We start from the raw sequence: 25,579 nt of genomic DNA, 5'->3' as shown, positions 1-25,579 counted from the left end.
CATCTAGCTTTACTAAGCATATTGCAAAATCAGCCGTCAGACCTTTCAACTTTAACTTCTATGACCTCTCAATTTTTATTCACAAAATAACCTTCCTAGCCTACTATTCTTCATTTGTACAAAACGTTACACATATATATATATATATATATATATATATATATATATATATATATATATATATATATATTTTTATATTTTTTTACAGTTGAAGTCTTTTTGGTTTGATAACTTCTCTCATCACTGATATAGTCTCACATTGACCCATCTCCACAGTACTGATATTATGTTTTATACAGTCTATGATTATGACCAACAAACGCTGCAGTACTATTAATGGCCATAAGATGGAAGCGACTGCCTCTATATAAAAAAAAAACAGCAATAATTAAATGAAAGAGACAAAGCATACATATACATACATATATATAGACCCATTGCACGTAGCGTCACGCTCCACTCGCGCGAATTATGAACGCCATGACAGATGGCGGAAGAGCTATACTGTAGACGGACGGCAAGCTAAATGCGTACGTTTTCGTTTGTGTTTGTGTTCGCACATTCACAATCTGCAGAGTAATCCTCAGCAACAGAAGCATGTGCATGTATTGCTTTTCTGTTTTAAATGAGTGATAAATAAAATTAACCAACCAGCTAGCTAGCTGCCGTGCTAACCAGCTGTTCCTGCTAACAGGTCCAACCCGATGATGACCCACATAACTAACATCGGTTATTCACTGACCTAGCTACATATCCAAAAAAGAAAGCCGTTCCCTTGATCATTTAACTTAACACACATACAAAAAATATCAGTCAAATTAAAGATGACATGGCACGGAAACTAGCTTAAAAAAGGCCACAAAAACGAGTTAAAAAGCGGGTCTGCGGAGCTCCTACCCCAGCTCACTGACGAGCTAGCTGCAGCTAGCTTTGGACTGATCGCTAGCTGCTGCCCATCACGTCGTAATATCCACCGTTCAAATCTTAACATAGGCTACACAGCGAATATAATCACAGATAAAAAGATGGCTAGATGTTACAATTATGTGTGGTTACGACTAATCATAGACACTGTGATTTACTGAATGGATTAACATGTGATAGATAATTAATGACTGCACTTCCCAGAGCTGGGATGCGTTCAGGCATCCATTAGATAGTTGCATTGCCACACCCAGTGAACAACGGTATGTGGGTAGCCACGACTGACCATGTCCTATAAAAACATGGGCTACGTGTTATATAAATATTTACTTAAGTAAAGAACAGAGTTTAATACAAAATAAACCCTAGATTGATGTCTTATCTTTGCCATTATGAGGTATCTCCCCCCGCCGTTAGCGTAGCATCGCGTACCTGTAACCCAGCCAGCTACAAAGAACTGGTAAGCATCCAGACTATCATAGGCGGCGCTGAAGCACCCCTAAAAATCATCTCAGCACCCCTGAAAAATAAAGTCCTTATCATTGTGATTTTGTGAAATCGTTTAGTGCTCAAACGTTATTACTTCTGCAAACCTGATTTTAGCAATGGAATAGGATAAATGACGACAGGCTCAGCTCAGTTGTAGCCTAAAGTCAACAGCCTATCTGCGATTCCCTGAACGAGGGCACCTCAGCCTACTCTTCAGTCTGCGCAGATAACTTTGGGGAATTCGGTCGTCAGAGTATGGCTACTTTCAACCACTGAAAAGGTATGGCTAATGGAGTGAAAATTAAATCTAATCGAAATGAACACGTTAAGTAGGGCTACAGGTGTAGTATTTGTGGAACCAATCTGTGATTCCCTGATCACAATGATGGCAATTATATCTGAATTAGCCTAGCTTATTCACCACAGAGTCCAATTTTGTTGTGCAACGTTAGACAAAATTGCTAACTGTAGGCAAATGTAGCTTAGGAGTAGCCTATAACAAGTTTTTTAAAGTGTGCTATTAATAGCCTGCCGTAACGGCTTGAGCACCGCTACCTCCCTACCAGACACTTTCTTATTTTTTAACTGTCAATGCAAATGAAAAATAAATAATTCGACCTGACGGATCATCAGACTCATTCATATCAGAACTGAAACACTGGAAGAACAAACCCTGACTCACAGTCTGTTTCCCCATAGATGGATATACGTTTCTTTTTTTTTAAAGAAAACAGCCAGGTTCAGGTGAGAAAGTATAAGATAAGCCTTTAACATTATCCCACTGCACTGAACAGCAACCCCATATTCACATATGTTATAAATAGGTGAATGTATAACCTTTGGTAGCCTACACAATGCATTCTCTGTTGATTAGTCGATTACATTTGCCTTCTGGTTGACAGCACAAAGGAGTGAGGAGAATAGAGAGGGAGAAGGGCAGAGAGAGCAAGATGAACAAGGTGAGAAAATGGCTAGGTAGCCTATAAGACATATATATATATATATATATATATATTTACTATATATATATATATATATATATATATTTATATAGTAGGACTACTGTGTTTTTTGTTTTCTCTTTTATTTGATTATTTCCTAATTGATTACAAAATGTTTTGTATGTGATTGTCAGTGATATGACGGAGGGAGGGGGATAGAGAGAGAGAGCAGGATGAAGAGAGAGTGGACAAAGAGAGGGACCTGGAAGAACCAGATGAGAAAGTGGACATATATTGTATGGGCAAAAACATTTAAAACACTTAATATTCCATTCACATTATATTTACATATGCATTTCATGGAGGACTAGGCTCTTAAGAAAAAGAGATGTATTTTCCCCATCTGGTTCAGACGCATTATTAGATTAGATTATTCATCATTTAGCTGTATAACCATATCAGTTTCTATCAATGATGTAAATGAAAAAGTTGAAAATTAACAGCAGAAAAAAAACATGAATAATCCTGTCTAAAAATATGTTAAGGCTTATTTTACCAGTTCAAGATACTGTATGTGCAGGGGCGTAGCTCAAAATTCTGGGCCCTGTAGAAAGGCATTTTCTATGGGCCCCTCCCTGCATCCACAGCTATTCATTCTAGCATCTTTTTGGGCCCTCCTCACATGAGGGCCCTGGGTACTCAGTCTCCCTTTTTCCCCCCCAGTCCGACGCCCCTGGGTATGTGTGCTGCAATAATCATGCTTTGTAGTTGCCATCTTTTTTTCACAGCAGATGCCTTGAATCTGTTGATAGTTTGTCATAATTGCATGTCTCAATATGTCTATTTATTTCCCCAAAACTCACAAGAAGTCATGATTTAAGGGTTTAAAAATCTAGGTCCCTGAGGTCAGATCCCTAGAATCGTCCCTGCAGACTATTAAAAGCTTTGAGATCAGTACCAGTATATGGGGATACCCGCTTTACCACATAGTGGTACAGATCATGTGGACTGAAGTCGGGCAGACTCGGCGATTTAACAATGTCTGTGAAAACAGAGGGAGGAAGAATTAAGGGTCGGTATTCAATCCTGCTATCTCCAACTTCTCCAAATACTGCTCTTTGTGAGCACCTACCAGATGCCCTACCTCGACCGATAACGGCACGACAACTTGTTGTTCAATAGAAGAAGCCATAAAAGCCATAAATACAGTTTATTTAGTGTTATGTATTTCAAACTGATTGAAACTATGAAACTTTCCGCTCGTCTACTACACTGTTTTGCTTGTTATTGCTGGTGGTTTTGCCGTCCATCATGGCGTGGTCACGAGGTCGTGGTCACGTGTTTGCAAAGGGTCTATATATATAAATAACACTATTTAATCAAAATGCACAAACTGTAGCAACCAGTTTCATTATTAAATGTGGCCAGCAAAAAGTTTTGCTAACTTTTTTTATTCCCCAAGTTGCTTGCCAATATCACCCCAACCATTCAGAAAATGTGCATCAGTCTTGGCGGCTGTACGTGTACAAAAATACCATGTCTTGACAATTACATTTTCAGCATGGAACAATGGTTCCCCATCTCTACTCATTATCATTCTCCAGAGTGATGGAGCCACTAGCCACAGCAATATGTAGCAATTAGCTCATAGAAAGAATAATTCTTGGGGTAAAGAACATATGGTTTTGCTATATGCAGATGACATGCTTCTTTATATAATAAACCTATGTCATGTCTGCCAACGACCAAAAACATGAAAAGCAATTTTTATATTTTGTTTGATTCAGAAAAACAAAGTTTTTATTTCATTTAGGCAATATGGCTAGAAAGGGATAAACTAAAGGAATTTGTTAATTTAAACTTTGTGAGAAGCTTCTGGAAGCATATTCTGAATCATAACCAATTTTAAATTTGGATCATTTTAAATTGAACTGTCTTTGCATCACTCCACTGAGCTCAACATTGTCAATTTCAATCAATTATTTATTAAACTTAAAGCTTACTATACAGTAATCAACATAACAGTAATCAGTGTCTATTTGTCAAACACAGACAATATGATTTAAAACCATTACATATTAATCAATACAGTGTAACATTGTAAGCCCTCATGTCCCATAGCAGGGACATTTTGACATAACAAGAATTATGCAAAATAAAAACAACAATTTAAAATGAATATTTTCCTTTCTTGAGTTTCACTACTGCTGACACCCAAAGAGTTGGTACTGATTAACCATCTCCTCCATGCCCAGACAGGTAATTCTGTGTTCCTCAGTTTGACACTCTGCTTCTGTGGGCCAGTACTCGATCCAGGTTCTCTCTCCGAATCCATACTGAAACCTGAGGAAAGCAAAAAAAACAATACACATCTGTAACACTCTGTAACATGACATGAAAAGCCTCCTCACTCCTTCCCACAATCACTATCCATAGTGAGAGTAACACTTAAGCTAGAGTACAAGAAAGCCTAACTTGATTTACTATTAGAAAACAGTGAAACAGTAAAAATGTTTAAATGCAAAATCTACAAACATTTACACAAAGAAAAAAAACATACGATTGATGTTGGTCATCTCTGTAAATATCTTTGGACGTGCCCATGATAAGGTAGGTTTTTCCCGTCCCCAGATCTAAAGACTCCCTGCAGTGGGGATAACTGAGGAATGTGCGCTGTTTATTCAGAGGACCCACATCAAGACTTCCTGTAATTCAAGTATAAGAGAACAGAGAAAAGGTACTTTAGGATAAAGTTAAATGCATAGCTAAAGATGTAGTACAAAACATTAATGCTGTATTCTCATATATACCCAATGGAATCACGCTTAAAAAATAGACATTTTGGGAAATATGCTCATTCACTTTTTTGCTGAGAGTTAGATTGATAGAACTATTGATACCACTGTCATAGGAAATATGCAGCCAACAGCTGGCTAATTTACCTAAATCTTTCCAATGGTAACAAAATCCATCCCACCAACACCTCTAATCTCCATGTTTAATCCATACAAAGAAATCAAAGTGTAAAAACAACAATTCTGTTTTTTACAGGGGTTAAATGGTGGACTATTTCTTGGCCAGGACCAAGAACTTCCTGGAGTATCTGCCGGTTACCTATCAATGCAAGATACAGTTAGCTAGCTGCTAGAGGTAGCTTCATACTTAACGTTCAAACATGAGTGAAACATTAAGACCTAACCTAACTTATCTAACTTTCTGCAAGAAAGTGAATAAGCGTGTTTCTTAAATTGTTGAACCAAGCCAAGACTTTTTCTGTTTTACTGGAAACACAATTAATATTCAATTATATTTACAGTGTGTATGTGTAAGTGTATGTAAATATGTGTATGTAAATATATTTGTGTGAAGTGTATGTGTATGTATATATGTATGTGTGTATGTATTTATGTTAGGGCTGGGAAACGATTAAAAGTTTTAATCGCGATTAATCAAATGATTTTTTTTTTTTCCCTGATTAATCGCGATTAATCACATTGTTATACGCAAAATCCAATAATAAATTCAAAAGTAGTGTATAGCGCAATTTTATTTTAAATGTTGTGCCATATGAACGAAAGTGCCATAATATTTGTTCTGCAAACACTTAACATCTGCGTTTTGTTCATACAGTAGCAGTTAAATAAAATATTTAGTGTAAATCTCAGTTTAAACAATGTAATCAAAGCAAACATAAAATTAAAGCTTATTGCCACTGCCAGGGCATTAATGTTATCCTGTTATATATATATAAAAAAAACTGCCCACAAAATCCTGAGCCACAATCATAACATTAAAACAATTTCTGAGGTAACAGCAGATACATTTTTTTCTTTTATCAGAGAGTGGCATAAACATTCTTCTTGTGATGGTGCGTCTTGAGGGAATCTCATACCTGCTGTCATTTGTTGCGATTCTCAGAATGTTTCTCAGACCGATGTCCTCCACAACACTAATCGGCCTGCAGTCTGTAGCTTTCCACTTCGCTATGGCATTTGTTAGCTTCTCTTGCCTTTGTTTATCTATACTTCTCCGTATTGCATTTAGGTGATATTTCAGACTGGAAGTACTCCGGTGATAAGAAAATTCAACTTTGCAGTGGTTACAAATAACTTTAGTTCTGTCGACTGCATCATCTGGAAGAATTTTAAAATGAAAATGGCCATGTAAAAGTTCTATACCCTTCTCCATGTTTGTTGGTTTGTTTATCCGCCAATTCTTTTCTTTTCTGGTTCCTGTAAGCGCGTGTGTATGTATATATATATATATATATATATATATATATATATATATATATATATATATATATATATATGTGTGTGTGTGTACGTATGTATATGTGTGAATGTCGATATATATCTGTGTATGGATTGTACATTTAAAAACACAAAATTGTATATAGTTAGATGGGAGCGTTCCACAGTACTAAGGGTCAGGACGAGAAGTGATACTGAAAAAAAAAAAAAAATAATAATAATAATAATTACTGAGCCATGGAAAAGGGGTAGGATGTCCTTTTCAGACATCTCTATGTTGGTTAATGTTTCTTATTGTTTATTGAATGTTTTGCTTATTTGTTAACTTATTTGTACATTTCTTTGATGTTTTGTTTTGTTTATTTTTGATATGTCTGAAATAAATTTAATTCATTCATTCATTAATTCAGTCATTCAATGTGTCCACAACAATTCAGAAAGAGGAAAACAAATTGTTAAGCCACTATCACCTATAAGGCACATTAGAACATCAGTTTCTAGTACATTTCAGGCAGTTCAAAGATAAATACCTACCTTCTTTGATGACTTCCAGTACCTTCACTGTGAAAATGTCAGTGGACAAATCTTCTGTAAAATTGTCCAGTCTCACTTTGTACACTGAGGACAGAAAAGTTGCAGATTGTAAGCTCACTTGCTCCCTCATAGTCCTACTGTACTTATTCTCTCAATCTCTATGTCACACAAACATACACATCCATTTTTGTGTGATATAAATGCAATTCATTTAAACTCTTACCAAAATCTATTATGCTGGTCTGTGTAGTCTCACAGACCTTAGCTGTTCGCTGATCATTGGTGATTTTGTCCTTGTTCTGCATACTGCAGTTCTCTGGAAATACACAAGAGGCACAAGGTTAAATAATATACACAACTGGTTAAATAAGCACATGGGGTTGTGTGGTGATGGGTTGAAGGGTGAGTGCAGCTGTATCTTTGTCACAATTTAAGTATTATAATGAGCTATTCTTTAGCTAGACTGCTGCTCTGATCATACTAGATCCTACAGGTGCTTACTGACTTGACGGAATATTCATAAAGTTCACTGACAACACCACTGTCATCGGCCTGATCAACGACGGCGCCGAGACGGCCTACAGAGAACAGGTCAGAGCCCCAACATCTTGGTGCAAAGACAACAAACTCCATCCAAACGTCAGTAAAACAAAGAAGCTGATTGTACTCTACAGTAAGGGACAGAGAGAAGGACACATCCCCATCTCCATCAATGGGACTGCAGTGGAGAAAGTCAGCAGCTTCAGGTTCCTCGGGGTTATCATCAGTGAGGAACTGACCTGGGCTCATGACACCAACACCATCACTAAGACTGCTAGACAGCAGTTCTTCATCCTCTGCAGGCTGGGGAGGTTCAACTTGGACTCCAGGATACTCTGCAACTTCTACCAGTGCACCATCGAGAGTAGCCTGACCGGTTGCATCACTGCCTGGTATAGAAGTAGCACTGCCATCAACAGTAAGGCTCTACAGATGGTGGTGAAAAACTGCTAAGCATATCACCATGGCGGGGTTGCTATCTATGGGGGACCTCTACACCCAGCGGTGCAGGAAGAAAACCAAAAGGATTATTGAAGACGCAAACCACTGCAGCCACAAACCAGGCTCAGGGACAGCTTCATCCCATAGGATCACATCACATGTCACTTTATCTTTCAAGTGTCACGTTATCTTTATATACTTACTGTTATCTTTATATACTTAAATACTTAAAAACTGTTTACATGTTTACATCTCTCTCTCTCTCTCTCTCTCTATATATATATATATATATATATATAAATTGCTGCAGTTTACAGACGATACAGGATGATAAGCCTCCACATGATGGATCAATGCTTTAGATGCACAATGTTAGTGTTGGGTTTAAATGTTCTTTCAAGAATTTCAGATATAACATTTATGTTTACAGACAACGGATTACGTCAGTTTGACATCATCCTGGTTACCTTCTGCACATGTGCATTCATCACTTGTACAGAGCCGCAGCAGCTTTCCTGCTTTCCTCTCTGGATGGTAGAATTTCACACAATTTGTTTCTGCAATGGGAAAGAAAGATTTCAGAATATGTACATAATTTTTTTTTTTTAAAAGTATATAATAATTATAATAATGCCTGCATTTCCTGTGTTATCTAATCTGACATCTATTGGCAGAAATGCACATGGAGGCATCATATGTTTCAAAGTGTCTCTGAGACTCACGGTCATAGTATTCATAGACAGACACAGCAGCTGGTTGTAAGACTCCCACTTTCAGCTTCTGATGGATCCTAAAAGTGATCTCCTCTGGTCGTGTGTGAGAAACCTGTGGACAAATGTGAGATAGAGATAAAGAAAGGAAGAACAAGGCAGAGAGAAAAAGTACAGAGGTAGGAAACAGACATCTAACCTTATCCAGGTAGATGATGAGTGAGCCTCTTTCTGACAGGACTGTGTTCATCTCATATTTTGCAATAATGCGGGCTCGTCCTTTAGACAACTACACACACACACACACACTGTCAGACAACTTTTTAAACCTTAAAACACAGACTTGTATTTCTATGTATATCTGTACAAGTTCTTACTAAGTCCAGGTCATTTGTGTTAACGGTGAAGCCAGTTAGCAAGCCAATATCCAGGATTGACATGGATGCATCACTGTCCTTGTCCTTATACCTGCACACAGAATGGACAGAATAATTAAATAACAGAAAAGGGTAATGTAGGGGCTAGCTGGTAATAAATGTCCATATTACTATAACTGTTGTCAGTATGACTTCTTGATTATACTTACAAAACCTCTATTCTGAGCTTGTATATGTTCTCATCCTCATCCATTTTCTCTGCAGGAGCAAAATAATGTATTGAGTAGTTGAATATTTTGTTTATCAGTTTCTCATAAGGTAAGGTACTTGGCAGAAGAAAAAAACAACAACAGAGAGGGTACCAAATTACCTGGGAGGAGCTGCACTGACAAGTTAAACTTCTGACAGTCACTGTCCTTTTCTTTAGGCAAAGCGTAATACAGGGACACCATCTGTCACATAGATAAAAGTGCATCTTAATATGTGATGAACTAATAGACATCTACATTAAAAATATCTAAAATAAGTCTTTGGTCTTTTCAGAGACTCAAAAAGGACAATGATGGAGAAATAATATGCTAATTTTCAGGTTCATACTTTTCTTTTAGGGAACTTATAGAAACATTTTCTATGTCTCTGTCACATAGTGTTAGCTTAGTATTTATGCATACAAACTCTGTAAACTGTAAACGTACATTTTACATTTACAGCATAACTGCCAAGATTTAGGTTGGGGGGGATACAAATGGAAACTATTCAGTTCTACTGTGCTTAGATTTGGTGGTGTATTTAAATTTTCTGTCCTGCCCTGCTGTTTTGACAGCTCACAGCTACGTTAGGTTAGCTGGCCAGAATCGTTACTGTTTACAAAAGGAGACAACATGATTGAGAAATACAAAATTACTGTAAGATACTGTAGGTCACCTGTCACAAAAGATGATAAAAATCAGAACAATGACAAATTGTACTTACTTTCACCATTGCTTCCCCTGTGCCCGTGGCAATTACTTTTATATTCTGGTTTATACCGTTGATCTGGTGGATTTAAATATGCAAACACACACACACACACACACACACACACACACACACACACACACACACACACAAAACAGGCATACAGAAAACATCAGGAATGATGATATTAATGAGCCACTATGCGGTTGTTAGTGTGTCTTCTCACTTTAGATGTTCTGGTCCCGCCGCTGCTGCCGCCACCGCTGCTGCCGCCACCGCTGCTGCCGCCACCGCTGCTGCCGCCACCACCACCGCTGCCGCCACCCCTGCTACGGCGGGAGCGCCTACCGCCGCCACCCTTGCTACCGCCTTCCCTGCTGCCACCACCGCCGCCACCCTTGCTACCGCCTTCCCTGCTGCCGCTACCGCCACCACCCTTGCCGCCACCCTTGCCGCCACCCTTGCTACCGCCTTCCCTGCTGCCGCTACCGCCACCGCCGCCACCCTTGCCGCCACCCTTGCCGCCACCCTTGCGACCGCCTTCCCCACTGCCACCACCGTAGCTACCCTTGCTACCGCCTTCCCTGCTGCCACCACCGCCGCTGCTGCCACCACCACTACCGCCACCACCGCTGCCGCCACCACCGCTGCTGCCGCCAACACCGCTGCCACCGCTGCCGCCGCTGCCGCCGCTACTGCCACCACCGCTACCGCCACCACCACTACCGCCACCACCGCTGCTACCGCCACCACCGCTGCTGCCGCCACCACCGCTGCCACCGCTGCCGCCGCTACCGCCGCTACCGCCACCACCGCTACCGCCACCACCACCTCTACCGCCACCACCGCTGCTGCCGCCACCACCGCTGCCACCGCTGCCGCCGCTACCGCCACCACCGCTACCGCCACCACCGCTACCGCCACCACCGCTGCTGCCGCCACCACCGCTGCCACCGCTGCCACCACTGCCACCGCTGCCACCGCTGCCACCGCTGCCACCACCACTACCGCCACCACCGCTGCCGCCGCTGCCGCCGCTGCCGCCGCTGCCACCGCTGCCGCCTCTACCGCCACCACTGCCGCTGCCACCACCGCCACCACCGCTACCGCCACCATCGCTACCACCACCACCGCTACCGCCACCACCGCTGCTGCCGCCACCACCGCTGCCGCGCTGCTGCTACCACCGCTGCTACCGCCACCACCACTACCACCACCGCTACCACCACCGCCCACGCGCCACTACCGCCACCACCGCTACCGCCACCACCGCTGCTGCTGCCACCACCGCTGCCGCCGCCACCACCGCTGCCGCTGCACCACCGCTGCCGCTGCTACCACCACCACCGCCACCCCTGCCGCTGCCGCCACCACCGCTACCGCCACCGCCGCTCCCGCCACCGCTGCCACCGCTGCCGCCACCACTGCCGCTGCCGCCCCCACCACTGCCACCACGCTGCCGCCACCACCACTGCCGCTGCTGCCACCACCACTGCCGCCATCACCGCTGCCGCCACCACCGCTACTGCCGCCACCACCGCTGCCGCCACCACGCTGCCCCACCACCATCGCCATCGCCACCATGTTGCCGCCACCACTGTTGCCGCCACCACCACCGCCACTGCTGCCACCACCACTACCGCCACCACCGCTATCGCCACCACCGCTGTACCGCCGCCACCACTGTTGCCGCCACCACCGCTGCCGCCGCTACCGCTACCACCGCCACCACCGCTGCTACCGCCACCACCACTACCACCACCGCTACCACCACCGCCGCTGCTGCCACCACCACTACCGCCACCACCGCTACCGCCACCACCGCTGCTGCTGCCACCACCGCTGCCGCCGCCACCACCGCTGCCGCCGCCGCCACCGCTGCCACCGCTGCCGCCTCTACCACCACCACTGCCGCTGCCACCACTGCCGCTACCGCCACCACCGCTACCGCCACCACCGCTGCTGCCGCCACCACCACTGCTACCGCCACCACCGCTACCACCACCGCCGCTGCCACCACCACTACCGCCACCACCGCTACCGCCACCACCGCTACTGCCGCCACCACTGTTGCCGCCACCACCACCGCCGCTGCTGCCACCACCGCTACCGCCACCACCGCTGCCGCCACCACCGCTGCCACCGCTGCCGCCGCTGCTTCCACCACCACCCCCACCGCTGCCGCTGCCCCCCCTGCTGCCGCCACCACCGCTACCGCCACCACTAATCAATACTTGGCTGCTGCCACCTTGGCTGTTGCCATGGTTATCCCAGTTGAAGTTGTACTTGTCAGGCTTTGACTTGTCCGGCAACCAGATGTCCACATTCAGATGATTTTTCTCAGATTGATCTTTAGCATTAGTCCAGTACTCCGCTAAAGCCTGGTACACCATTATAGTAGCCTAGAGAGAGAAAGAGTGAAGGACGGGAACAAGATTTAGAAGAAATATAGGTTATGAGCTAACATAAGCTGCAGGTATCAAGATGGAGAGAGGGGTCTGTGTTACCTGAGTTGAACCATAGCCTCCGCAATCCTCCACCTCGGTGTTGAACCATTTCACAACAGGTATGGCGTCTTGAAATGCCTTTATTAGCAGAAGACAAGTCAATGGTTGAAATGGTCTATGGTTGACCTAACTTTGTTAACTTTAGTACAACTAGAGATAAGTCCTGATTAGTTTACAGTTATACTTGTTGTAATCTGCCAGTTTCCAAAGCCTACCATAGAGCTTCTAAATCATTTGTTTGTATTATGACACAATCAAACAGCAGAGAGTTGAAACTTGCCTGATAAAAGCAAACAATCACAAACTACATGTTTTTGTTTTTGCCATATTCAAGTCATTATTGTGTGATTATGCTGAACAGGATGTTCACATCAGTCCCTTGTTTTTACTATGTCATGATATATATATATATATATATATATATATATATATATAACCTTTATTTTTCTAGGAAGTCACATTAAGTATAAAAACTTCTTTTGCAAATAAGACCAGGCCATGACAAGGTCACATAGCAGTATCCAACAACAATAAATCACAACAGCAACAATAGGTACCACAAAAAATATTTCAAGTTTAAGTTTTAAAAATCATTTAAAGAGATAAGTGTCTCAAGTTTGAGCTAGTAGAACAGGCTTGTTTTAGCAGCGTCTGTACTGATAAGATGTACTTTGAACTGGAGCCGTCTATAAACTATATAGCCAACTCAATACTAAGTCATTGCAAAAGGTGAAGAAACATGCCTTCTATATATCTATTCATAATCATAAAGTGCTCTGTGAAGTGGTCACCAATAATGTAAAAGGTTGACATGAGCCAAATTAATAACTGGAAAAATATGGTTACTTAAAAAGTGTAAAACTGAGGCAGTTACATTGGGAGACACTTTCACCAACTTTTGTTTGCAAACTCCCTACCCTTTCAGTGAGGTAGGATGGATGAGGACTCAGTTGTATGTTTTCTGTCAGAGTCCTGATTAGTGACACAAGTGGGATATGCTCACCTCGGCCTTGACCAGAGCAAGAAGAGCGTAAGCTGTGGCCTCCCGTGTGTAAACGTATCCCTTAGGTGTCGGCCAGTGGGACAAAGTCTGAGGAAGACATACACACAAATCTTTATATTACTATGCTTTACCTGAAACAAGATTCATTTACTAATAATTCCCCAATTCCTCATCTTAAAATATTGAATTGTATAGAGATGAAACATACAAAATAAAGTCAAAATCTGCTTAAGAGTTTTAACTAATCGTTCTATCGTAGTAAGGCCATTTAAGCAGAAATTAATATACAAGCTACATGAGAGCTCGACTGAGTAATGATTTTTCACCACCTTTTTTGTGTCTGTCCAGTCGGGATTGATGGCAAATGTAGTCAATTGAAGCATTCTTCATTCAGACAACCGATTCAAACGATATAAATATACAAAGTGCCTCCATGGTGTATGGTGCCTGGATGCCGCAGCTACAGAAAAGAAGAGAGGACCAAGTGACCCTAAACTACCACCGATTACCATCAGGTGTAAAACGATGCAAACAATGGCTCCCTGTGATGTAAAAATCCCCATATATGACGCAAAAGCACCGACATCATTACTGGGAAATCTTGCCGAAGATGACTACAGCAGGGACAAGCATTCAGAGATAGTTGAAGGTAACAGCAAGGGTTTGTGGAAACATCTGCTGTGCCATCTCTTTTTAGAAGCAGGAGAGCCACTGGGAGAAGCCATGCCGAATAGAGGTAAACTGTTCTTAGTTAAAGATAGTTGGATTCAATGCATAGCTAAAATCCCATATTGTGTCTGCTCTGTTCAGTACTGAGAAGTACTACTGCTAAATTGTTATTACCCATGCTACATTCAGATATAAATGTAAGAGTTGTTATTGAAAGATTCTTACCAATATGTACTAAGCAGGACACTATATGGCTGAAAAATAACATTATCAGTTCTAGTGGAGTATCTATGAAAAAACACTTTTCTAAAATAGCTCAAACATATTTTTGATATTTCGGCTCTTATAATTCTATTAAAGTTATTATTTGTGGATGTGTAGTATTTTTTTTATCTATTTATCACACCATATATTGTGTTTCTGAATTTTAGTTTAAGAATGTTGCTGTGTGACGACACCTGGAGAAGCAAAACTTGTAGAGGATCTGAATGTTCAGTTTGTTTTCATTGGCCAGGGCATATGACGTCATGGCAACAGCATATGGGTTGATGAGGTAGAGAAGACGGCTTTCCAGATAGTTCACTGCTTTGTCAATACTGCCTGGCAGACTCTGGACAGAAGGAAAAAACAAGGTCAGATAACAGTAGTGCATCTATTTCAAATATATCCACGTCTGTTCAGAAATGCCGTATAATTTTAACCTTGGACAATAGCTGAGACTGGATTGAAAGGCAGCAAGACATTTTTATGCATCGCTTTGACATGTCAACAATCAAACCGACAAAAACGAGGCACTCATTAAGCACCATTCGTGTCAGAGAGGTGTCTGTGGTGTGAAAATGGGATGTCTTTGTTAATCTGCTACAGTATTTAAAAGCAGAGATGAAGACTGTAGAAAAGTGGTCACTTTTTATAATACAACCTTTAATAGGACAATTTGTCTCCAATTTGAATGTGTCAATTGCTTTCAAAAGAATCCTTTTAGCAAAATTGACCATTCACTAAACCCCTCGCTCTGGGGAGCTGGGGACCTTTGATTCCAGTATGGGAATGTGGTAGGAGCGTCTTCATACAAGCAGTTTTTTTAACAATTCTAAAACTAAAGAAACAAACGAAAAAATGTAAGGAATCAATAAAACATTGTCTTTGTCTGCTCTAATGTAGGCTGCAATCGTCAGCATGTCTGTGGAACATTACCTAGAGTGGTAACTAAATGGTAATTCCAAGGCCAAGAAGCACATCATTAAACAACTACATTAACTTAAGTGGCTAATGATAATGTTTAAAAAAGACTAAGATGACTAATACATTAACTTTGTGTCACTCAACACTATTGTGGAGTCAGTAAATGAAGAAGTGAAAAAGGTGAGGGAAAAAGAGAAAACATTGTTTGCAGATGAATGTACTCACATTAACACTGGCAGAACATATGGTGCGAGACTCCTGCATGGCAATGAGGCAGAAGGCCGTCATGGAGGCATCTGAATCTGCGCCTGCCACATCACCCTACACGCACACATACACACATAGTTTTTCATATTCACATAGGTAATTGTATTCATCTCGATCAGCTGTTTTTGTAGCACCAAGATTAAGATTAGATGTCAATGAAATCAGTATACGCACAATCATCTCTCCATGGATAACCGTTCCAATTTCTTTAAACGAGCCGTTAGGTTGCTGTGCTTTGAGAATCAGAAACCTGATGGCTTCACAGATGTGTTGAGTTTGCACTGCCACCAGATTGTAAGCCATTGCTAACACCTTGGCAACATAAGCTGTCAGCCTTCGAGAGGAGAGGAAGCTTAGTTTCATTTATTCACACATGACAAACATCATCCACACATTGTCAGAATCTAAGTTAGAGGAGGATGTACAAACAATTACATATGAGTTCATGGATGTTTAGATGCCTCACCAGGTGCTGCTCTTTTGATCCGGCCAAGCAGCAAAAGACCCATCATTTTTACGGAAGACAAGCTCATTCTGGTAGCCTGGACACAAACAACACACAACCAGTTTGAGAAGTCCTGTTACATTCTGTGATTATAGCATCTTTCAAATGATTCTGCTGGCATAGGTTTTTGTTTGTACTGACAACCCTGGTTAAAACATGGTCTATGAGTCTATGTGTTGCTTTCAGACTATTGATTCTCAGTGTCCCTAGTATATGTATATGTGTATATGTGTGGCAAGGATATAGCATGCATTACTGTCTACCACACTGCCTTTTTATATCAATTCTACCAATCAGAAACTTTAAAATCCCACACGGAGGGGAATCAATCAATTATTAAGATTTCTGGTATCTGTGCAAATAAATACATCTTTGAGCCCACCGTCCTTGATGTATTGGAGGGCAGTGTCACGTTTCTCAAAGGGCCCAATTTTCCCCACTGTTTGGTTTTGTCCAAATATATGACTGCAATGACTGGTAGGGTCATGCTGACCATGTTCTGCTCTCCACAGCCGTGGGGCTGGACGATCATAGTACTCAGAGAGTTCGCTCTAACGGTCCTCACCAAACGATGAACTTGATTTTTCCCTACACACACAAAACATACATCACACACCACACACAATTTACACCTATGCAAAGTTCATTGTACAGGTACTGTATGACATAACCCAAATATAACTATTATATATATAACTACTATAATATCTGACCTGTCATAGAGATCTGTGTACTAGTAGGTGTGTTTCGGACCACATCTTTTTTAAGAATTCCACTGTTGAGAATGACTTCTTGTTTACCAGCTAAAGGGAGAAACAGTGGGCAAGTTGGGGGATCAGGTAGAAAATGGTAAAACATTACTAAATGACTACATAATGTGGCTAATTAAATGGGTAAACTCACCTACACCTTTATTAGTGGGGTCTAGGAGTATAATCTGAGAAGATTTAACCAGTACGCCTTCAGGCTGAGAAAAAACAACAGTGAGGGCAAACATTAGAAATTACAACTATTTTGGAGCAATCTTGTCTGTCTGATGTCTGATTCCTTTAATTAACACAGGAGTTTGCTGTTGGTTTACTGTTTCCAACTGTTGGCAGTCAAATGTTTTTTTCAACACGTAACAACAATAATTCCCTAACCTTTAAAGGGGTGATAGAATACAAAACCGATTCTACCTTGTCATAGTTGAATAACGACACGTTCGGTGGGTAAATAGGACATACATAGAAGCTCAAAATCCCATTGATACCCCTAACCTCTGCAAATCTCACATTTTGAAACTGCCGCTGAAAACGGGCGAATCTCAACAAAGCTGGAAGTAGGGCTGCAGCTATCAATTATTTTAGTAATCGAGTATTCTACCGATTATTCCATTGATTAATCGAATAATCGGATAAGAAATACTTTTGTTTTATGGAAGAGCAATAATAAACGATAGTTTGGTTACATTTTTGGAAAAAGCTACATTTTTGTTGCCTACATTGCTTACATTATCATCTCTCAAAAAACTAAACACATGAAGTGCATTTAAGTACCATATTACATTATAAAATTTTTAAAGAAAACATTTTCTGAAATGACATCAACCTCACACTAAGGCATACATTAAACATACATAAACATGACCTTAAGTTGTGCAACTTAACTTTCAGAACTACAAGTTTTAACCTGAGACTGATCTGTATATAGGCCTATATGTAAATATATGTATATGTAAATATTAATTATACTCAATCTATTTTAATTTATATATAATATTTTAAATTAAAATAGATTGAGCTCTGTTACACTTATGCTAGTAGATCATTGATCAGCTGTTTCTCCATGAAGAGAGAGAGAGTGGTGCGCAACAATCAGCTGTTTCTCCGAGGGATAGTCAACAAGTTGGCTCTTTAGATCAAATTGTGGTCACTGCTACGTATTTTCTTGTCTTTGCTTTTGGTAGTTGGTGTTTGGTGTATTTTCATCGTCCATACAACTCCGTGATATACTTTTGTCGGGTCCGCTTCGTGGAATGGATGAGAAATGTTTTCTGTTGAGATGCTTGTGTTGAAACACCGTCCGTTAGCAATACAACGTTGGAAACATTGATTTAACGAAGCTTCGAGGCAAATCATTTTAGATCGAGGATTTTTTGTAATCGAAATATTCGAGTTATTTGAGGAATCGTTTCAGCCCTAGCTGGAAGCTGACGTAAGCATCCCAAATCCTAGTCTTTGTCACGCCCCAACATTTGCATAGGCTACACCACTGACCTGAGGCCAGCTTAGTCTTCTGAATCTAGCTAGGTCATGCAGATCTCCAGAGGTCCACTATTGAATTACTAAATTCACTTCTGAGACTTTTTTTATGCGAGAAATCAACTATGTAGATGTCAAATATGGGCCGTTTTACGAAAATTAATGGCTAATTGCAAATTTTGTCCAACTGTGTGTCGCAGTTCAGCAGGAGCTCAGCAGGCTGGTGCTGCCTCGTCGCCCGGCGTGTCCTACTTCATAGACTCCGGCTCGCTGTGAGCTAGCTGGATCTCCGTCACGAAGGGAAGCCCGCGGTGCTCCATACCCGCGCAAAGTCACCGGATCTGGGTTACTGGACTACAAAATGCCGAGGCCCTAATGGAGCTCCAGGGCCTGCAGCTAGCCGCGATTTATAGGATTGAAGGGACAGTAGCAGCTAACGAAATCCCTAATCTTCACAAAAATGCATTAAATTGAAATCGGACACCATAGTTAGCTTTATAAGACCTTGGGGTAGATGTTATATAAGTTGCGTGACGAAATTCAAACTGGAAATATACTTTAATTATGCCGAAAGTGAAGCTAACTAGCCGCGATCTGTAAACAGGATTAGAGGGACAGTCGCAGCTAACGAAACCCCTAATGTTCACAAAAATTCATTAAATTCAAATCGGACACCATTGTTAGCTTTATAAGACCTTGGGGTACATGTTATGTAAGTGGCGTGACGAAATTCAAACTGTAAATATACGAAAGTTATGCCGAAAGTGTAGCAACAATCTTTTCCAATAGGATTAAATGGGACACATAGCCTAGCTTGCAGCTCCGGAGCTCCGCGGAGCCCCGAGCCCCGGTCGTCCAGTAAACGAGAAACCGTGACTTTAACTGGGTATAGAGGTTGCCGCTTTCTCGTCAGACTGTGTGGAGCTCCTAAAGTCCGACATGTCTAAATTTGCAATTAGCCATCAATTTTCGTAAAATGGCCCATATTTGAGCTTTATATAGTTGATTTCTCGCTTAAAAAAGTCTCAGAAGTGAATTTAATAACGAAATAGCCCGACAAACAATGTATAACTTTGCAGTGTTTGAAATATGAGACCTGATGTCTCGTCTCCAATGTGTTTCTATGGGGTTCACTCATACCAATCAGCGCGCAGCTCATCTAAATATTCATGAGCATACCATATTTGAAAGAAAAGCTTTTGTTCCAAATAGAGCCATATTCACAGGGTAGTTAAGGGCCTAATAAAATAGCATTCGGGCAATTTTCAGCCCAACCAATGTTACATACCCTATTAGGAGACCTTAAGGAACAGTGTGAAATACCCTATATAATCATTCTATCACCCCTTTAACTTATGGTTTTCATTGTAACCACAACGACAAAGTTGTAGTTGTACCCCCAGTACTTACTCGAACCCAAATGTTTAACACAAAACATGGTTATTTTCCTTAAAAATCCTTTTATACTAAATCTAACAGCCAATCAAATTACATAATTCTAGATCACTGGTCAACTGTTTACATTCCAATTTCTACGTTCCATTTGCAACACAGGTTTTCTCAGGTCTTACAAAATAAACTCAAAATATTATTACTTCCATAGAAATGGATTCAACACTGACCAAAACCATAGCATTGTCATATCATAAAATGGATAATAACAGTGATTTTGGATAGCCCAGACAAATCAAGCAAGTGACTGCATACAACATCCCAGCTGAAAATCAGTCCAAATCAGTTGTAACAGCCTGAAAGAAGCCGCACATACTGTACATTCCAACCGTAACATTGTAAATGTAAACGTAAAGTTTAACTTTTTTATTGCAGGTTGAACATTTAAGAGAACAGTTCTTATGTGGTATAAATAAGCTTTAAACCTGCTAGATGGAGTCTGTTTTTCTTACCACCACCAGCAGCTTCTTCATGATTCCATCACTGAGCGAAGAATCTTTAACAGATGCTTTGACCTCAATGCTATATTTTCCTTCTTTCAGAGCAATAATGATGAAGGGTACAGCTTGTGTAGTTTGGGCCCCCATTTTAACCTCCTGGCGATACCTTCCACGTTTAGAGGCTGAACTGCACACATTCTCCTCATCAGTCAGATCCACACGCACCTTAAAAAACGAGGCAAAGATGGAGAAAGAGACTATGTGAAGTATTTAAAGATAAAAATCCAATGGAGTGAATAATAGGATCATAATCATCAGTTTTATTTTAGGTCACCTAACAATGATGCATTCCTAATTTAAAGAAATATAATGCTTGACGTTGTTTTCTTCAGAAGAATGGAAAAACACACTGTATACATTAGTACCAGTAAGGTTGCCTCAGTTCTGGGCCCGACCACTATGTGAGCAGCTAAAAATTGCTGCCTAACAACAAACATAAATATATGTCGTTATAAGCTGCTTGCATAATTGCAATTGTCAGTTCTCTGAGTGAGGATGGTCTGGAACTGGAAACACCAGAGCAGACTAACACTGACTTACGGTGGCAGGATGGGGGCTGTAGTTGTGGAGGATTGCCTTAATTTCCAGCTGTTCTCCACGGACAGCAGAGTACGGTAGCCTGAGATCAATGAAGAATTCCTTCCGGACAATGACCTCTAATGGCTCGCCAACACAGATTCCTTTAAAGGGGTAATAGAATGCAAAACCGATTTTACCTTGTCATAGTTGAATAATAACAGTTTAGTGGGTAACTAGGACATACATAGAACCTCAAAATCCCATTGACACCTCTTTCCTCTGCAAATCTCACAATTTGAAACTGCCTCTGAAAATGGGCAAATCTCAACGAGCCGCCTAGTTGACGTCAACTTGGCGGCTCCTCCTCATTTGGCTCTAGTCTCAGAAATTGTATACATTGTTCATCTGCAATTGCAAATTTTGTCCGACTGGCTGCCTGTGTTGCTGCCTCGCCGCCCGGCCTGCCTTCCTTCACAGACCCCGGCCTGCTGTGAGGTAGATGGAGCTCCATCACGGCTGGCAGCCCACGGCACTCCATACCTGCGCAAAGTCACTGTTTTTTGGGTTAATGGACTACCAAACGCCGCTGACCTGACAGAGCTCCAGGGCCTGCAGCTCCCCTCTTCCTGCTACATGGCCGGTGTGTGTGAGTGAGAGCGCGGTCATCGAGCTTGTTACGCCAGCAATCTCTTACCATAGGTTCCAGTTAATCTTATAATGTGTGTAATTATAATGTGTTGAGTTATTTAAACAAACGATTGGGGAAATACAATCGAGTCTCATTGATAGAGCCTGCGGATGGATGGAGCTCTATCAATGAGAGCTAGCTAGCCTCCTCTTAGAATTCCACTGAAATTCACAAAAATGCATTAAATTGAAATTGGACCATTGTTAGCTTTATAAGACCTTGAGGTAGATGTTATATAAGTGGCGTGACGAAATTCAAACTGTAAATATAGCTACTCTAGTTATGCCGGCAGCTGGCAGCCAGCCAGCTCCGCGGAGCTCCATGGAGCTCCACGGAGCCCCGAGTATTCCAGTAGTCCACTACCCAGGGAAACGGTGACTTTCACTGGGTATGGAGGTTGCCGCTTTCTCGTCAGACTGTGTGGAGCTCTTGGCTAAAGTCCAACATGTCTTACCAAATTTGCAATTAGCCATCAATTTTCGTAAAACGGCCCATGTTTGAGCTTTATATAGTTGATTTCTCGCTTAAAAAAGTCTCAGAAGTGAATTTAATAACGAAATAGCCCGACAAACAATGTATAACTTTGCAGTGTCTGAAATATGAGACCTGCTGTCTCGTCTCCAATGTGTTTCTATGTGGTTCGCTCAAACCAATCAGCGCGCAGCTCATCTAAATATTCATGAGCATACCATATTTGGAAGAAAAGCTCTTGTTCCAAATAGAGCCATATTCACAGGATAGTTAAGGGCCTAATAAAATAGCATTCGGGCAATTTTCAACCCAACCAATGTTACATACCCTATTAGGAGACCTTAAGGAACAGTGTAAAATACCCTATATCAGGGGTGTCAAACTCAACTTCACTAAGGGCCACATTGGAAAAGGAGAATCGCATCAAGGGCCAGATATGTAGAGTTTATTTTCATGCTTTTATTAAAAAAAAAGTCAAATATCTTTGACTGTATTAGTCCATATCTCATATAGTCTTCTCACTTACAGTTTGGTCCACATAAAGCCCTTAAAAAGGCAGCAAATAGTTCCTTAGAAATCTTAGAATTTAGCAAATCAAGCAAAACAAAGATTACATTTTAAAAGTCGACTCCCAGCGACCAGTTTCCCAGCTTTAATTTAAACTCTCTGCTTCTGTGGGAATTTCTGGGAGTCTCAAAGTCGGCAAATCTACCAAATTCTGCTCGTGTGTCGTGTTGTCGTTTGAAAAACAGTTTCCTGTCTTTTTGTTTTGGTGCACAAATAGGCGGGCCAACATTTATTGTGAACCTAAATTGATATGTGGGCCGGATCAAAACCTGCCAGGGGCCGGGTTCGGCCCGCGGGCCTTGAGTTTGACACGTGCCCTATATAATCATTCTATCACCCCTTTAAGATGAGAGGGGCAAAAAAAACGATGAAACAGATAGAGAGGGGGTGAACTGTAAGGGATGGGAGCGGTTTAAGGCTAGAGGCACAACTACAGCACAATAAATCTTTTAGTCACTGAATCCTAGTCTATCCACGACGTTCCACTTCCGGGATTACTCCGTTGCCAATGGAAATTCCGCTGGATTTCATTCATTTAGGCCGGATATCTGTTGCTTTAGGCTTCCTTTGTGTTGGCATTTTTCTCCAGTCAATTTATGAGGACTTTGGTTGACCTTTTCTCAGATCGCTGCAAGGAGTTTTCTCTTGCACGACTAAAACAACTTTTGAACATACACGTTCCACCAAAACAAGTTCGTTCCCGAGTCTATTTTGCAGAGGCCCCATTGCCGCTTACGGCGCATAGCGCCGCCCAAGACGATTGTGATTGGTTAAAAGAAATGCCAATAAACCAGAGCACGTTTTTCTCCCATCCTGGAATGTTTTGTGGACTTGCCAGACCTGTGGAGGATGGTCTGGCAATGCAAGACTACTGAATCCTCACCATGAGTTCTTGACAGACTAATGCCAGTGAACTGCCAGGTTGTGATTGAGTCTTTCAAAGAAAAGTTTTTCGTCAATGTTGTGGTGTCACTGAAACAAAGAAAACACTTTGAGAGGTAAATAATAGCTCTACATCCTAGTGGTGTCATTATGAAGTCATCAGTTTATTGTTTGTGTCTATATTTTAGTTGACTCACCAGTTAGGGTTTTCCTGAGGACAAGCAGGCAGTTTGATGTCTGACCACAGCCAACTTTCAGGGAACTCGGTGCGAGAATGAATGTCCCTGCTGTCCATGTAAGTGTCATCCTCCTCACCTAAAGTGTCATCAAAAATGTTACTATTTAGTCTTCTAATTACCAGTATGACCATGAATAACCACCCAGGGCTTCCCCCCATCCCTTGTCCCTGTGTCTTACTGCGAGCCAGTAGGAGGCTATCCTCCTTCCTCTCAGCTCGCTGGGTTTCCATCTCCTTGCAGCAGTGCAGGAAGGCTGCGGCACAGGCTGCACCATCACTGATGTATTCGCTGCGCCTCTCACAGGTGTATGAGAGGGGGGTGTTCCTCATGCCATCCAAACAACAGTCACGTTGGAGTTGGTCTAGATATTGACTCACTGGAAAGAAAGAGGGTTGTGGAGGAACGACAGAAATAAGAAGATATGGAGGGAAAAAGAATGGTAAACTGGAAAGCTGTTAGAAATTTTTATATTTTTTATTTAATAAATACAAAATATTTTTTTCTAGTCAAGTCAGTTTTAATAAAATAGGGCAAAATCACAATCAGTACAACATGTGACACACTCTATCCTATGACAAAAAAAATTTAAAAGGGAGGGTAAAACCTGCAAGAAATGAGGGCTCCCTCTCTCTTCAGTATGGAAAGAAGCGGCATGAAGGAACAGATTGACATATAAAGTAAATGGCGTAAGAAGTAAAAAGTCTCACTTTTATATTTCCACTAATGTATAGCATGGCAAAGATAAGTATTGTTAAAGTCAACAACAATGACAGAAGATGACGTGATTGTTGTGTGGTTATTGGGTAGTTTAGAGCTGTGGTTCTTACCTAAGCTGGTTGTGACGTCCATTATAGTAGCAGCTCGTTTCCTCCTGCTGGGGGCCGGACATTTCAATTCTGGAAACGCAACAGACAAGTTCTTTAGCAGAATCCAACAAGGTTGGAAATAGACTTGAGTTTTGTACTGTATAATGTTTTGCAACCTCTGCTGGAATGTGCCCATAAGGAACCTATTAGCAGGATGCACAGACAGAGCGTAGATATCACTCACGTTTATCTGTTGCTAACACCATAACCCTGCGGGGTCTGTGGTGCACAGGGTTCAGTCTGAGAAAAGACTGACTGACCACCCAATGCTGAAAATCTCACATGCCTCCCAGCACAGGCATACCTCTGGTGAGAGTATGAATGCAGGGCCCTGATGCGTTATGATATATTAGTGTCTGTGAATATGTGAGGGGGCTTATAGTGAGACATTGAAATGAATGCTATGAAAGAGAACCCCAAACTTTTACACCCTCTTTCTCCTACTGTAATTAGGGATATTTCAGTGGTACAATATCAAAGCCTAAAGAGGAGTATGTTCTGGGAAGGGAAGAGGAAGTAGTAGAAAGTAGTGTCACCTAGTCTGTAGGGAGTCCCAAAAGCTGTGTTGGACTCAAACAACAGCCCAGCATCGTAGAACACACCCATACCATCCTTCCCTCCACCTGGTGTGCAGCCTGTGTCGTACTTCTCTACAATATCCCACACCTGAGCAGACAAGACATAGGGTTACACTAGTTACACAAGTTAAACAGACATATTGTAAGTAAGACTAAGTGGTTCAGTTGTAGTAGCCATCGCCACAGTTTGTTGATCAGTTTGTTGATCAGTTTTTGGTGAAAGTGTGTATGTGGTGTGGTCAAAATGGGAAACGTACACAGAAATCAATTAC

The 25,579-nt window shown here is 41.6% G+C and overlaps 1 pseudogene across 1 annotated transcript in view; it reads right to left on the bottom strand.

Annotated features, from left to right (window-relative positions):
* Positions 1-4,338: 4,338 nt before the first annotated feature.
* Positions 4,339-25,579, bottom strand: part of LOC144535563 (complement C3-like) — a 37,732-nt pseudogene continuing 16,491 nt past the window's right edge. The window contains exons 16-44 of the transcript XR_013503676.1: positions 25,266-25,395; positions 24,691-24,759; positions 24,042-24,239; positions 23,822-23,939; positions 23,626-23,714; positions 21,038-21,177; positions 20,450-20,662; positions 17,206-17,269; positions 17,016-17,105; positions 16,685-16,890; positions 16,264-16,339; positions 15,972-16,131; positions 15,756-15,851; positions 14,819-14,955; positions 14,612-14,633; positions 13,677-13,763; positions 12,674-12,751; positions 12,401-12,568; positions 10,182-10,244; positions 9,580-9,661; positions 9,419-9,467; positions 9,210-9,300; positions 9,032-9,121; positions 8,845-8,947; positions 8,590-8,679; positions 7,365-7,457; positions 7,142-7,225; positions 4,915-5,059; positions 4,339-4,697 (exon numbers count right to left, since the gene is read on the bottom strand). The product of XR_013503676.1 is annotated as a complement C3-like (transcript). The remainder of the gene's footprint in view (positions 4,698-4,914; positions 5,060-7,141; positions 7,226-7,364; positions 7,458-8,589; positions 8,680-8,844; positions 8,948-9,031; positions 9,122-9,209; positions 9,301-9,418; positions 9,468-9,579; positions 9,662-10,181; positions 10,245-12,400; positions 12,569-12,673; positions 12,752-13,676; positions 13,764-14,611; positions 14,634-14,818; positions 14,956-15,755; positions 15,852-15,971; positions 16,132-16,263; positions 16,340-16,684; positions 16,891-17,015; positions 17,106-17,205; positions 17,270-20,449; positions 20,663-21,037; positions 21,178-23,625; positions 23,715-23,821; positions 23,940-24,041; positions 24,240-24,690; positions 24,760-25,265; positions 25,396-25,579) is intronic.

The sequence above is a fragment of the Sander vitreus genome, chromosome 2 (genome assembly GCF_031162955.1).
Source record: "Sander vitreus isolate 19-12246 chromosome 2, sanVit1, whole genome shotgun sequence".
NCBI classification, from domain to species: domain Eukaryota; kingdom Metazoa; phylum Chordata; class Actinopteri; order Perciformes; family Percidae; genus Sander; species Sander vitreus.
Note: the sequence above shows the minus strand (reverse complement) of the source record. Positions and strands in the feature narration are given on the sequence as shown.